The following is a 10,608-nucleotide window of genomic DNA, read 5'->3' on the forward strand; positions in this document are numbered from 1 at the left end:
ATGAAGTGCAATAAAGAAAAACTAACTGATAGAGTTAGTCCCTTCTGATTAGATAGTTCGCTTTTCACATTTTGGGGGCAAAGAAAACATCATAGCCTTTTGTTGCTCACCAAGTTGAAATGCCTTGCAACATTAGTTGTTTTACTGAATCAAGAGAGGCAGAGATATTTAGAAGCCACGAATTGCAAGGGGAAGTTGGGCCACCATTACCCCCAAAGTTTAGCGCTAGGGCTGGCTTCTAAGTAGCACTTACTAACCACACTCCTTGAATATACAGAAGATGCAGTATGTTTAAAATAAAAACACAGGGCTTCAGCCATATTTATGTATTTATTTATTTGAGACACAGTCTCGCTCTGCCGCCCAGGTGTCACGATCTCGTCTCACTGCAACCTGTGCCTCCTGGGTTCAAGCGAGCACCTCCAGATAATTTTTGTATTTTTAGTAGAGATGGGGTTACACCATTTTGGCCAGGCTGGTCTCGAACTCCTGACTTCAAATGATCCACCCACCTCAGCCTCCCAAAGTGCTGGGATTCCAGGCGTGAGCCACCACATCCGTCCATATTTATAAGCTAATGGTAGCACACCAAATCTTACTAGGAAGTGAAAAAGTAGTCCTGGTTGACAGATAAATGAAATGATACATATACTCTATGCAAATAATGCCATAAAGCAAATAGTCTCATATGTTCTAGGTAAGGCATCTGGGTAGTTTTTAAAGACTTTTTTTCTTCTTAAAATATGATGATCCAATGTAGTGCTAATGAAGGTGGTAAAATCTACTACAAAATCTGAGTCATGAAGAAAAAGTTCAAAACTCTTTGACACAGTTCAGTAGAAGAGGCACCAAGTGCCTTTAAAATATCATGTTATCAAGCCCAGCTGCTATGAGGTTGGATAATTCCAAACCAGGGTCTAGGCAATTTATCCCAGTTGCATACTAGTAGCCCACCTATTCTGGCTGATTTGATATTAGCTTGGAAAGGCAGTTTTGGGCTAAATAGTGCTGGGGCTTACAGTAAGTTCCTTTTAAACTTTCAGCTGACATGAAAACATTTATACTGAGAAGTTACATAACTACATAGGCAAATGGCTACTTAAATGCATGCATCTTTGATTCCTGAACCACAAGAGGTAATGATGATGATAACCATAATAATGACAAAAACTAACAGTATTTAATATCTACAGGCATTGTATTAGGTGTATTGACTGCATTATCTCATTCTCACAACATCCAGAGGCCGCCTTTTGTTTTATTACACCTATTTTACAGATGAATAAATTGAGGCTGAGAGAAGTGAAAAAACTGGGCTTTCTGAATTGGGTGAAAATTTGGGCTCTACTGAGTATCAGAAACATTCTGTGATAACAAATGGAATCATCCTGCTCTGCTGTGATTATTGGCTCTTAGCAGCAGTGCAGCTTTAGGAATCAATACAGTGCACAAGTTCTATATAAATGTGCCTCTTAATAAGTTAATAAAACAGAGATATTCTCATTGCTTCTCCATCAAAGTTTCAGGGGAAAAATGAGAATATTAAATGCAGTAGGATAGGGAAGATCTGCTCCATTTGCTCTGCAATGATAATCTTTTACAAAAGAGGATTTTTATTATTAATTCTTTGCCTTCTGGGGATATTATAATTTTCTAGAATGTAGAACTGCCTTAAGCACAGTAATTTGCTGAGCTAGACCGAATCTCAAAATGTTTCAAATGAGCTGATAAACAACTGCATAATTAGCCATTAGTAGATCAAGTCTGTATGTTACTGATAGCCAGATGAACAAACCAATGGGTAGGCAAATTGTAGATATAGTTTTAAAAACTAAGAGCCTGTGTTTTATTTTTACACGCTTTGTAACTTGTTCTTTAAAGAATTAAAAACCACATTTCATTTGCCCTTTAAAAAAAGAAATTTAGATTATTCTATCAAATAAATCCTTAGAGACTTAATCATTAAATACATACTGCCATGTATGAATAATGAAGGATTTGTGTGGTGAATGCAACTCATGCTCTAAAAATGACTAGATGGTGGGATTTTTCTTTTCAATTAAAACTGGCCTCAAATCTATTGCTTGCATGGGTAATGCTCTTTCATCCTCCTTTTGAGTTTTGGTTTAAGTACAAAGTATGAAATACATTTGGCCTTGATTATGAAAATAAAAGGTTTTGCATGTTCAAATAAGAAAAGGAAAATACAGTCAGTTTTTAGGCTTAAACGCTCATACCTTATTCAAGTGGCTGGCATCCAGTCCAAAATGTATCCATGTTACAATTCAACCTCTCTTTCTTCTCATTTTTCAAGAACTTCTCACTGGATCATAAAACACCTGGGCTGGAATTTGTCATGCAGAGTTACAAGCTAGGTGTAGGATTTTTGTTTATTTGTTTTAATATTAAAATCAACTCAGCAGTTTTGAGGACCCAATAAAGAAAAGAGGAAGATTTAATTTAAACAAGGTTGTACTTTCTGTTCTGAACTCAGAGGTCACAAAGCCAGACAGATAAATGTACCAGCAGAAAGAAAAGCAGCAGCAATTTTCCTGAAGATTTACAAATTAGAGAATTCATATTTTATCTTAAATGGCTTAGGTGTCCTCCTGTTTGGGGGGCAGACCAGGTATAATTTCTTGAGATTCTTTGCAGATCAATTATTCTGATTTTTGTCTATTAGTATTTCAGATGTCAGAGCATAGTAAAATGCTAATTTGAAACTGTGCAATGGGCACAAGACGATGTGTGAGCCTAGCTAGGGAATGGATTTGTCACTACATTTAAAAAACTATTTTGACCTTTGACAATTTTAACAGCCTCTAAAATTTGTATACCCTTCTTATGCTTCCCATTATCACTGATCCTCCATTTGATGCCAACTAATAGCCTCATGTAAAATTTTACTGTTGTTGGGCTCAAGTTCTGCTATTATTACAATGATTATTTATCCACAATCTGATTTCTATTTTAGTCTCAGCCTTAATTTATTACAGACCTTGAGTCCCTGTTACTGTTTTTATATTTACATTTATTCAACTAGCCCTTTCATTTTATAAATTGGCATTCATTGTATTTGCATATTTGCATAGTTGCACAAATAGACCATTTATATCCTCTACGTTAGAGGCATAAGGTCATCTAGGTTCTCAATCCAACAATGAGTGCCAATTTCTTTTTCCAAAAGTGTGCCGGCTGAATTCAGTTCATGATGAAAAAACAAGACCTTTGATTCATAAGGTATCAGCAATAATTGCTTTGGTGTTTTTTGAAGGCACTGGAAACATTTTCAACTATTTTATAATGTTCTGACTTTGTCAGGAACATTTTGCCTTCATGTATTTGATAGGTAATCTTATCTGTATATTTTGTATCCTTTTGTTCTAAACTCATAAAAATGACACCAGTATTCTACAACGTCCAAGATACCTCATTAGGATTTTATTAATGAACCTTTTAAAGGCAATCCCTCCCTAAAAGGGAAATTACATTTGGTTCAGAATAAATGAACTCACACAATTAAAGATCTGAGTTGATTTAAGGCTATGCAGCTGAGAAACTTAAGCAGATTTCAAATTTGGAGGAATATACCATCATGGCCCCAGATAAGAATATTATTCCTAATTTGATTATACTTTCACAACATGCAATGCTATATTTTCAGAATTAGGTAAATGCAGAAATATGGGTCATTACTGAGTTTCAGTTTTATGCATAAATAAAATGTTAGGGAAAAAGTTTCACTGAATTTTATTTTAATCCTTTGTCACCTCATCTCTCTGACATTATAAATCCCACTGACATTATAAAGCAAACCACAGTTTTGCTATTAATGAGACATACAAAACAGCTTGTCTGGCATTTGATTCCTATAAAAACTTTGAGGTCAAAAGTTATTTCTCACAAATGCATAACTGTAATGGATACTGAATACTTGGGCTAGGCTTTTGATCTGGAAGGATTTTGAAAAATCTTTTTTATAATGGACGTTTGTATTTTTACATTAAAAGACTCATAAAACCAAATGAAAACACAATTGACAGTACTATAATCAAAGGAGGAAAAAAGACCTCCAACCATTTAAGTAAGTTGTTTCCTTACAAATGTAGATGGAAAAATACTGCAAAATAAACTACCAAAATCAAAAGTTAACAGACCATGATCATAACTGTCATTTATTTCTGACTTGTATGAGGAAATAAGTAAAAAGTACAGGCAAAGGAAAATGCGAACCTAAATTTTGATGAACAAATTTCACAGTAGATAATTCTTCTGCTTTTGGATTTTTGCCATCAAAATATAGTTAATAATTAAGAATCAGAGGGCATAAATAACCAAGAAAAATCAATGGACAGCTTCCAGAGAGAAAGAGAAGAGCACATATGGCTACAGATATCCAGGACTGGAAACAACGGAACTTTTGCAAGATATTTACTCCACCAAATAAGTTATTTTTAAAATTTATTATTTATTTATTTAGTTTTTGAGACGGAGTCTCTTGCTCTGTCACCTAGGCTGGAGTGCAATGGCGCGATCTCGGCTCATTGCAACCTCTGCCTCCTGGGTTCAAGTGATTCTCCTGTCTCAGCCTCCCAAGCAGCTGGTATTGCAGGCGCAAGCTGCCATGCCCGGTTAATTTTTTTTTTTTTTTTTTTTTTGTATTTTAGTAGAGACGGGGTTTCACCATGTTGCCTAGGGTGGTCTTGAACTCCTGAGCTCAGGCAATCCACCCACCTCAGCCTCTCAAAGTGCTAGGATTTTATAGGCGTGAGCCACCATGCCTGGCTGCGAATAAGTTATTAAACAGTGTGTGTGAATTTTGTTTTAATTATTTTACTAAAACCAGCAGTGAGGATAATGATTACTTGCATTTAAGCTTTGCTGCATTAATCCTATAAAAATATTCATGTTGAAGTATGGTGGTTCCATAAAAAATTAAACAGAATTATCATATGATCTAGCAGTCCTACTTCTGAGTATATAAACAAAAATAACTGAAAGTAGAGACTTCAACAGATATATATATATATTTTTTGAAATCAACAAGTATTTATTGAGTGTCTATTATGTGCTAGATATTGAGACACATCAGAGAACAAAACCAAGAGCCCTGCCCTTGTGGGGTTTACAGTCTAGAACTTAGTGCCAGTTCACCTGCAGGCTACCTGGAGCCCGGGGCAAGTCACTGCCCCTCTGTTCCTCGGTCCGCAGCTGCCCAGTGGGAGAATAAGCAGACGTGGCTCAAACGTGGATCACGTGCCTGGTGTACTGCAGATGTCAAACTGGATTCCCCACAACCCACCACCCAGACAGTAGATAGGGCTGGAAGTTGATTTTTAATGATAAAATACAATGGAGGGAGGGCAGAGGGGCTAAGCCAACTGTCTGGGGAGCTGTGGTGGTGATGGGCTGGCTACACAAACTGCTGCTACTGCTGCTGCTTCTTGGTGGCCGCCTTGCTGGCGAGGTCCTTGGCCTTCTCTGTAGCTGCCAGGGCCGTCTCCTTTGCCTTCTCCTTGGCTTCCCTGGCTGTCTTAATAAGTGTTTTGGAAGCAGCCTCGCCTTGCAGCTTCGCCAAGATATATTCAAAACCCTTCAAAGACTTGGTCACGTTGCTTTTGAACTGGGCAAGACCAAATTCCCAGACAGCTCTGGAGACACCGCATAAGCTAGAGGAGACCCACGCTTCCCGGCGGATTTCGGTCCAGCCACTGTTGTCAGAGTTCACACAGTAAACACATCGTTCCTCCCCCACCATCGGCCGGGCGTGGTTGATGTTCCAGGTGAAGGTGGTCATGGTCTGATTCTGTGGGTCCACAATAGAGTCCTCCAATATGTATGTACACCGAGTGAGCCACACTGGCAGGAAACAGTCGCTCGGCCCAGCGGGGCATCCTGTCGGTCTTGGTCATGAGTCGCCGGGACAGCAGTTTCTGGTCAGGGGTCACCTCCCGGTGTACTATGTCTTCCGTCAAGATATGTTTGCCACAGGGATTCGGGTACCGCTGCCAAAAGGCGGCGAACACTTGGTCCCAGGAACTGCGGAGCACGCTCTGGCCCAGTAAATACTTCACCATCGTCCCGGCCGGAGCGGGCTCAGCACCCGCTCAGCATCAGGGGTGTGGAGCCTGGGAGGCACGCGGGGGGCCGGGCCGGGGCTCGGCGCGCACCCGCCGCCAGGCTCGTAGCTCAGTCACCACCGCACCGCGCCCAAACAGCTGCCGCTGCCGCCGCCATGAGTTCAGATATTTATTTTTTTTTTCTGGTCGGGAGACTGGATTCAAATGAACAGATATTTGTGCATCAATAGTAAGATTATTCACAATGGCCAAAAGATAGAAATGACCCAAATGTTCATTGGCAGATGAATGGATAATCAAAATGTGGTATATACGCACAATGGAATATCATTCAGCCTTAAAAAGGAATAAAATTCTAATTCATGCAATAATAACCTTAAAGACATTATGCTAAATAAAATATACGCCACACAAAATGAGGAATATTGTATGATTCCACTTATATGAGGTATGTAGAGTTGCCAAATTCATAGAGACAGCGTGTGGAATAGTGGTTATCAAGAGCTGAGGGGAGGGGAGGACTTGGAGTTATTGTTTAGTGGGTACAGAGTTTCAGTTTGGGATGATGAAAAAGTTCTGGAGATGGATAGCAGTGATGGCTGCACAACAACATGAGTGCACTTAATGCCAGTGAATTATACACTTAAAAATGACTACAGTTGGCCGGGTGCGGTGGCTCACACCTGTAATCCCAGCACTTTTGGAGGCCGAGGTGGGCGGATCACGAGGTCAGGAGTTTAGAGACCAGCCTGGCCAACATGGTGAAACCCCGTCTCTACTACAAATACAAAAAAAATTAGCCAGGCGTGGTGGCGGGTGCCTGTAATCCCAGCTACTCGGGAGGCTGAGGCAGAAGAATCGCTTGAAACTGGAAGGCAGAGGTTGCAGTGAGCCGAGATCATGCCACTGCACTCCAGCCTGGGCAATAAGAGCAAAACTCCGTCTCAAAAGAAAAAAAAAAAAAAGACTAAAGTTGGCGGGGTGCGGTGGCTCGCGTCTGTAATCCCAGCACTTTGGGAGGCCGAGGTGGGCAGATCACGAGGTCAGGAGATCGAGACCATCCTGGCTAACACAGTGAAACCCCGTCTCTACTAAAAATATGAAAAATTAGCCGGGCGTGGTGGCAGGCGCCTGTAGTCCCAGCTACTCGGGAGGCTGAGGTAGGAGAATCATTTGAACCTGGGAGGCAAAGGTTGCAGTGAACCGAGATTGCACCACTGCACTCCAGCCTGAGCGACAGAGCAAGACTCCATCTGAACAACAACAAAAGACTAAAGTTATACATTTTATTATATTTTACCACAGTGAAAAATCACAAAAAACATTCACATTGGGTAACAAAAATTATTTAATATTCAAGCTTTTTAAACAGTGTGGTAGAACTCTGAAATTTACAAGGATTTGGAGATCTTTGGGAATCCCTAATTTTATAAGTATGAAAGTGTTCTGACTTTATTCTAACTTCCAGCTTTCTCTCCCTTGATAGTTCTTTCTCATACATATCCTCCCAACACACAAAAAACAAATTCAATGTCCATTGACTTTTTTTTCCCATAGTATGCATTTATTGCATTGTTAGGGACATGAGAATTTCTCCCTGAAATGGTTTTCTTTTGCTTTGCCTAGAAAGTTCTGTGAATTCTTTCATGTTACACATCTGATCTGCCATCAAATTCAACATGCTACTATTTAATCTATTGGAAATTTCTATTTTCAGGCTAAAACAGATTTTTTCTCTGAATTACTTTCCTTCTTTTTTATTTCTATCAAGAGCTCTAGCAGTTGGCTTTCTTCTTTGAGCCAATTTTTGCCCATAAATCATCATGACAGTTACTATGAGAAACAAGTAAAAAACAAAGATGAATAGTAATGAAAGTGCTAGATGATAAGATATGAATACTGGACAGTCAGCTAGGTTCATTGGCTGGTTAAATGATGCTTCTTGAAAGTATCTGTGATTCTAACTCTTGCTTCAGGAAAATTACAAATCAGCACTAATACAGGTTCATATTTGCAAAGTTCTAAGAACAGTATCTGACACATAGTAAATATATAATTTTAAATACAAAATACATGTTAGGGGTCTTTAGCAAATCAGAATCAATATACAAAGATCATCAGACCTAAAAAATACCAAAGCTGAGTTTATTGCTGGACAGACATGGAGGAGCTTCATCACTGAGATGCAAGTTAGAGGGTCCCAACCAGGAACTGAAAGGCTAGATGTAGGGCAAAAAAAGAGAGTATAACAAACAGGGAAAGATTGAGTTGACGTTTCTGATTGACCCATAAGGTGGACTGTTAAGTCTTCTTATGATTAATATATTCAGGTTCCATGGCACCCATACTGAGAAAACTGGTTTCAAGTAAGTCTGGGTGAGTTGCATAAGATTCAGTGGACCTAGGTTCATTCGATGGATGTCTTAAGCATATGAACATGCTTGAAATGTAGTGTGTTTCTTATAAGCGAAGTGTCTCGAAAATGTAAAAATCATTAACATTTAATTTATGATTGCTGAGGATCTTTGCATTTTTCCAATAAAAATACGGATAGAATAACAGTGAGAAAGTAGCCACGGATTTACAGATGCTCTAAAAAATGATATAAGGAGTTTTTAAAAGCTTTCCACAGGAGTTTCTGAAGTCAGCTCTATCTTTTGATGAACCCATATAATTAAGAAGTTCCCTGGTAAGAGAAGCCATGAGCACTTAGGAAGAGTAGAATTTACTTAGTGGGCTTACCCTATTTAATTGAAATTGCAACAATATTATGAGGATTTAGTAATATTTCTCTATTCTCCTAGAACACCAGATAGAAAATTTCAGTGTTTCATTCTGCAATGTACAGTAATTTTTGTGTGTGTGTCAACATTCCCCAGCTTTACTTCAGGTCCCTGAGCTAGTATCTGTCTAGAATACATGCTCGGTAAATACTAGTTGAATGAATACATCAATATATGAACAGACTGACATTTCTCTTTCCTTTATTCACCAAAAATAGTAAGTAGGAGCTGACCTATTTGTTCCTTTCGGACTGGCACCAAAAATCTAAGTTTTTTTCTGAGTGGAATGACCAGTTTCATAGAGGAAAGCTCCACAGTCAGACAAGCCACAAAATAAAAACTGATTTAAACTGGAGACTTAGGGGGAGAAAACACCAAAAGTTGAAATGATGGCATTAAAAAAATTATTAGAAAAGGTAAGACATGTCTTATAGAAGGAAGGCTTCCATGGAAACAAAAAATGAATCTACTGTTTTACCAGCTTTTTCTGCATAAAGGATAGATTTAAAAATTATGCTTAGAAAAATAATGAGTAAGACTGTAGAGATGAAAACATTGCATTTTATATATTTAATTTAAACATTTTAAGAGCGTGAATTAAGGCATTATTTTCCCATTAAAGAATGTTTCCATTTTAAGCTTGGGGGAATAGCAGGTTTTTCTTGCCACATGGTAAGTGATTCTTATGCTATAGCCATTAGAAATTCCCCCATCATCCCTGAGTGGGTAATTATTACTTGAAATAGCTCTTTCAGGGTGATTATTATAAAATATACCTGTCTTCTGTTGATATACTGCTTTATTTATCTCATGTTAAAAGATCTTTAGGAACCCTTCTATCATTAATGGACGAATTCCATTTTACAGATACATCCATTAGTTGCCAGGAATAATTGTGATCCGATTAAAGTATAACCATTTAAGACAAATTCACACATTAAATGCTTAGTACTGTACATTGTTAAAGACTTATATCTCCAGACCCAGTTTTTTTTTTTTTTTTTTACTTGATAGAAGACAAAAAATGAGACCTCAAATAGTGGATGGATCTTCTCTTGTCTAGACTGGAGGAAAAAAGGTCTAAAAAATAAGCATATTGCTTGAGAAATCCTTCCAGAAGGGTGTTCAAGGATCAATGTAGATGTTATGAAATAACAAAGTATTACAGATCTCTTTGAGATGGAGGGAATCTCATTAAAAAGAAAAACAGAAAGAATAGATCTCAAATGGGTATTTAAGGAAATAAACATGACAAACTATTTCTTATATTTATGAGGTGATTCTCAGAAAGATTAAAGCTAATTTGTTATTCTCATAATAACTATTTCCATGCGATTAAGATCATAAATAGAATTTGTTTTCACAAGGGGCAGTATTGGAGAGGCAGAAAGAGAAACATGCCAATATTTAGCAAAATTTATGCATTAGATTGTAAACATCTTGAAGGCAGGGGCCTAATTAACTCCATGCCTCATCCTCAGAGCCTAAAGTTGATTCTGACAAATGTTATTACTCAATAAATTCTTGCTGAATGAATAATTTAAATTAGCACATGACAGTTTTCCTAATCTCAGTGGAGAATCCACAACCTACAAATGTGCTAAATTCCAAAAGGATTTTGAGGCAGATTGCAACTTAAAATACATGTCTCCACAGAAAATGATATCATGGATGGTGCCGGGGTTGGAAAATCAGCACATGAAAGTCATTTAACCCACAATGCAGCAGAAACATTACATATTTGA

At 38.1% G+C, this 10,608-nt stretch overlaps 1 pseudogene; it reads right to left on the bottom strand.

Moving 5' to 3' along the window:
- Positions 1-5,326: 5,326 nt before the first annotated feature.
- On the bottom strand, positions 5,327-6,172 carry LOC134808511 (PRELI domain-containing protein 1, mitochondrial-like; annotated as a pseudogene).
- Positions 6,173-10,608: the final 4,436 nt, after the last annotated feature.

This window comes from Pan troglodytes, chromosome 16 (genome assembly GCF_028858775.2).
Source record: "Pan troglodytes isolate AG18354 chromosome 16, NHGRI_mPanTro3-v2.0_pri, whole genome shotgun sequence".
In the NCBI taxonomy this organism is placed as follows: Eukaryota; Metazoa; Chordata; class Mammalia; order Primates; family Hominidae; genus Pan; species Pan troglodytes.